Source organism: Oncorhynchus masou, chromosome 9, assembly GCF_036934945.1.
Source record: "Oncorhynchus masou masou isolate Uvic2021 chromosome 9, UVic_Omas_1.1, whole genome shotgun sequence".
Taxonomy (NCBI): Eukaryota; Metazoa; Chordata; class Actinopteri; order Salmoniformes; family Salmonidae; genus Oncorhynchus; species Oncorhynchus masou.
The window spans coordinates 41,624,607-41,630,606 of NC_088220.1; positions in this window are offsets into that span (position 1 = coordinate 41,624,607).

Below are 6,000 nucleotides of genomic sequence, written 5' to 3' on the forward strand. Positions count from 1 at the left end.
AAGGAGAGTTTACAGTCTAACCAGACACCTAAGTATTTGTAGTTGTCCACGTATTCTAAGTCAGAGCTGTCCAGAGTAGTGATGTTGGACAGGCGGGCAGGTGCAGGTAGCGATCGGTTGAAGAACATGCATTTAGTTTTACTTCTATTTAAGAGCAATTGGAGGCCACGGAAGGAGAGTTGTATGGCATTGAAGCTTGCCTGGAGGGTTTTTAACAGTGTCCAAAGAAGGGCCAGAAGTATACAGAATGGTGTCGTCTGCGTAGAGGTGGATCAGAGACTCACCAGCAGCAAGAGCGACATCATTGATGTATACAGAGAATCAGTATCCAGGCCACCAGTATTGGTTTCAAGACCACATCAAACAAAGGCCTATAGATTAGGTGCTATAGTTTAAAAAGGAAACCAAGGAATCAAAAATGAAACCCTCAGAGATACCGTTCTATGGTTCTGATAGATTCACAATTCACCACACCTAGCTTTTTGCACTTTTAAAGTTTGTTTTGTTTTAGGTGGCATTTTAATGTTTTTTTTCCGTTGTGGGGAAATCTGTCTTCGGCAATCTCCAGAAAGTTAGGCTCAGGAGAAACCAAATCCAATTTCCTCCACCTGCTGCACTGGAAGCTCGACACACCTGTCCTCAAAGTTCCTGGCAAGCTCTCCCTTGCGTTTGTTGGGAGATTTAATTAACATCAGAGAAATAAAGGTGGTGACAAAACACACACGTGCACGGTCATACACGTAAACACACAGGTACACACACACACACACATACTCCTTCAAAATCTCGATAGTCAACCTGTTCAAATCTAAGAGCCTGTAGAAAAGCCTCTCTATACCACTCGTAACACTCAAACACATTAACCTTTCATTATATGGAAGAATGAATGCAAAAATGAACATGCATTTGCATGTTCTTCGACATATACATGTGTGGACAGGCATGTTTAATACAGTACATTAATGCATGTATGCATAGCCTGTGCCATTGTGATGTGCAGATCTGCACAACATAAAGTATGTGTGTGCAGATTCATGTTTCATAGTTATAGCTCAGAGGAATTTGTGACACATTCCTTCACGCTTAACCAGTCTCGTACATTTGTGACGTCATTCTGAGGAACACATCCTTAGAAAGCAAACTGTAAACAAATGTTTGCACAGTGCTTGTTGTACTGGAAAATGCATTATAGGTGTTAAGGAATATAACACAATTGTGAAAGCTCATCGACCAATCAGATTGCGTGGTTGGAACTATCCAGTTGTATTTATTTATGGAATTAATTTGACAGGGACAGTGCACATTAATAAAATTGTTTGGGGCGACAGGTAGCCTCGAGGTAAGTGTTGGGCCAGTAAATGAAAGGTCGCTGGTTTGAATGCCAGAGTTGACAAAGTGAAAAATTGGTAGCTGTGCCCTTGAGCAATGCACTTAACCCTGATTGCTCCAGGGGCGGTGGCTGTCACCCAGCTCCCTGCGGGTGTCTCAGGGGGAGATGGGATATGTAAGAAACACATTTGTGTATAACAGGACAACTATATTATACGCACCTCCAGAAATTTTACTTCACATCCACAGAAATCTGCCAGAGTTAGCAATAGAGCAAATGTACGCCTGTCATCCTAAATGAAGCTCGATATGCTTGGTCAACTATCCACTTTGTTGAACTCTTCAGAAATAGGGTAAAATCTATCCGCATGGTTCCAAATTGACCCCTCTACACAACAATGGCTCTCTGTGAGTAAGCTCACTAATGTCTGTCCTACAGATGCAGAAGCATGCGCTCTACACTCCCCATCCACATCTGCAGCCCCTTCGTCAGCCTTTCAATTGATTGGAAAGCTGTAATTATTTGCATTACAGGGAGAAAATGTAATGGTGTGTGATTGGGATTTGACTAGTGTTTGGATCACTCTACTTGGCTCGAATAGGGTGACTGGATGGAAATTGCCAGGTTTGTTGTAATTTTTAATGGGGCTCTGTGTGTTTGATGGTCCAACTGCACAGTGTATGCACATGTAGCCAGTCAGAGTAAGTATGCTAGCGCTCGAGTGGTGTTGTCAATCATATTTGTTCAATAGATCTGCAAGTTTGCTCGTTATGAGACAAGACCTTGTATTCACTCGCCATCTCTTGTTGCCATACCACAGTAAAAGGTGGCTGCACAGGAGTTGATGGACAACTGCAAGTTACGTTGTCACATTTCACCATGAATCATGGCACACAGTGTCTAGGAAACATTATAGTAAAGTCTTATGTAATATTTGGAGATCTCCCTCCTTTATTGTTAAATCACACTCCTCCGTTCATACCTTGTTCTTGTGAATCAGAGCCACCTGTTTATCTTCAGGGAGAGTTAGCATAGATAGCATAGATCACTGTCATCTTTCAAGTTCCTCGGCATTAGACGTTTTTTGTTTGTTCCCGGGGTGAAAGGACAACTTCCCTACACTAAAGAGAACTGATTTTCACTAATAAAATAAACAAATATTGTTTTGGACAACACAGAAAAGCAGGATTAAACCGGTCTAAACAGAGGAGTTATATTCTTGCAGCCTGTGTGTCATCTTCCCACTGGTTTAACGCTTTCTCTGGCTGGTGTAAAAATGTGTGTCCTTGTAGCTTCCTGCACCTGATGTTCTCTTTTGGAGCTGATTTTCCTATTTGGAATTGGTATTGAAATAGGAAAAGGGGGGGGTTGCATTATTTAGGGAACTTTCCCACTGCGCCTATCGATAAGTGGCTCTAGGGTTGGGGAAAGTAACTGAGCTCGCCTTAGGGGTAAACAAGGTCATGGAAGGAGAAAGCTGTCAGTGTGTGTATTTATATGTACTTCTTTCTAATCCAATTTTGTCAAATTTAAAGGCTACAAAATGTGAAGACTGTGTAAGGGGTGTGGATTACTTGAACTCGTCACTGTACATACAGCAAAAACTTTAAGTAGAGAAAAGCTGTGAGAATTTTGTATGTTCTCATAGGCCCCTATCCAGCCATTTTCGAGAAGGTAGTAGCAGCTTTCTCGCTGACACCCTCGGGTTCAATTTATATTCCAACTGATCAGAGAGTATAACCACTTTTCCTACGCACCTCCACGCCTACGTCTCCACCTCCTCATCCCTTAGATTTATGACAGCCGTTATTCAACATAAGAGCTACTCTGCATTCGTTGTCATGTGTTCAGCTCTCAGTAAAGTGCTCAAGTACCTGGCCAAAACCACTGTCAACAATCCAAGTTTTTTTTTCAACGTGTGGGTGACATTCGGCTCTCCTACACACAATGAGAATAATACCCTCAGCTCGAGCTCACCTTGGGTGTTTTGTCTCCAGGCCACCAGTGGCTCAGCTGTGTGTTCGATTCCTAAAGGGACCAGTACGGATATGTATGCACTCACTGGATAAGAGCGACGCTAAATAACTCCAATGTAAAAAAAAATATGGGCCCTACTTTATCAGGGTCAATTATGTTGGCACTGTTGCATGCATTGTGTACTATGATACAGCACACAACACAGCTTGATATAAAGATGGAGCACCTACATAACATGCATGGATGGAAGACAGTGCTATCCATAACACAAGTCTTCATTGCATAATTATTGAGTCATTAAAGTTTTGAGTAATAGGCTTAATATTGGCATTTACACAATAATAAAATGTTGCAATTAACTGGCTATGGGGCCAATGTCAAAACAACTCAAATCACTGCTGTTATAGAGAGAGTGGAATGAACTGATATCCCAGGGAGAGTTATTGAATATACTGCATATTTCATCAAATTCTACCCCCATGTTACAGAGCATACCTTCAGTATCCATGGGAACTGACATTTTAAAGTGACGTGCTCCTCTGATTTTAACTATCCACAGCGCATTTTGGGTCTCACTTTGGACTGTGATCCATCTTTCCGAATTGCTGTAGTACCGGAACAATTGATCCGATCATTTTAAACCCCCTAGTATATTCCACTAAAAGGCTTTGCACAAGACAGGGAAACATTTGAGTTTGATCCAAAGACGGATTAAAAAAGTAGATGTCATTAAGTAGTCCTTGTTGAAGGAACTACTTTTGATTGTTTGTATCATACATCAACTGGCCTTCTATTGTCGCTCTTCTTTAAACCACTTAAACTGTGACTCCCTTCTGGTGGCATTTTCTAAATGACACATAACATTGTATACTACCCGGCAAGTAGCCTAGTCGTCAGAGCATTGGGCCAGTAACCGAAAGGTTGCTGGATCGAATCCCTGAGCTGACACGGTACAAATCTGTCGTTCTGCCCCTGAGCAAGGCAGTTTAACCCACTGTTCCCCAGGTGCTGAAGACGTGGATGTTGATTTAAGGCAGCCCTCCCCTCGCCTCTCTGATGTGGAAGACACATTTCAGCTGAAGGCATTCAGTTGTACAACTTTCCTTTCTACCCTCAAAGTGCATTTCGGTTTCAAAACTATACGTCCTACAAACACACGTGCTTCGTACTGGTATAAAGGTATCAGAAACAATGTGACTTACTGCAGAGCTCAAAACAAAGCTGAAATGTACTGCTTTTGTTTTTGTTTACCCAAAATTTGCAGGCCCTGTACAGGGACCCAAAACAACCGCTCAGAGTTTAACAGGTTAAAACTTCATCGGGATCTGAGAGGTCAGGGAGCTTATCTGTGCCAGCGTAAAATAAATCATTGGCGGGCAAGGAGTTAAGGTCAACAAATCATCCCTCCGATAATGCACGTCCATGGAGAGGCCCGGGGAGATTCATGGCAGTGCTAGCGTTGACAATAATGGAGGCTTTGAAACCCCACACTCTTTAATTTCTAGTCCCGGCGTTTAACGCTTTTATCCTCCATAGAGGGTCAATCGCATCTGTTCCCCATCCCCAGAACCTCGTTTTGGGGCTTTGAGGGCTGCGAGAGATGCCTGGGGGTCAGTGTCTGATTGCTGCTGGAGATAGCAGATTGAGGGCAAGGGGGCTCGTGTCCAGACAGAGGATCCTCAAAGAGCCCTGTTCCCAGGTCAGAGTTATCCGGGAATCTCCAATGGTTAGGATATCATCTGTCTAGCATCAATGCCAATTACAGGGGGTGGAGGGTTTCTGGTTCTTGAGGATGCAGCAACGCACCATGAATGCAAGGCATTGTTTGTCCTCTTCATTTCAGAAGGGCGATCAAAGTTCGATTGTGCTCACCACAAAAGGAAGCGGCTGGGTCTATTAGATATGTAATGGTGGCCGGGAGATGGAAAGGGTAATGAGTTTCTCACAATCTCACTGATAGCAATGACCAGCCCACCTCTTTGCTGTATTACAAGCAAAATGCACATCCCTTTCTTTGACATTGTATCTCCACAATTACAGGCTCAAATCTTAGCAGTCTATTGTCGGAAAGTAATAGTAACCCTCCTCTAGAGCAAAACACTCTCTTAAAATGAATGTCTCTTGTCAGATAATCTGCCATTCTTTGGCCCCGTCACCTCCAAATAAATGTGACCATGTAACAGCGGTACTGGAGATTCCTTATCCATTACTCCTGTGTGGTGCTTCTGAGCTCCACAGGCCTCATCCAGGCCCCACGCTGAGCCAAGTCTGAGTCCAATGTAGATGGGCTGTGTGTGGGCCACATGCAGGTGTGCAGAGCCCCGGCGCTGGGTCGATCTGATAACTCTCCTGCCGTGAGGATAATGGCTTCTTTTTAAAGGTGTGGATCTTCAGACCAAGACCATTATCTGCCTGACACCCCCCACCTCTTCGTCCTTGCACCTTTCTATCCCCAATCTGAGGTCCTTAGGTCCTGACACTAGGCTGAAGCTAAATAGTGCTAATGCAAAACATGGAGAGTCCAGGAAGAATAAATAAAACACCTCCCCTTTGTCCTCGCAAATCAGTCCCTTCCCACGCCCCTTCAGCCCTCCATAAAAATGTATTTGTCACATTCGCCGAATACAACAGGTGTTGTAGACCTTACCATGAAATGCTTAGTTACAAGCCCTTAACCAACAATGCAGTTCAAG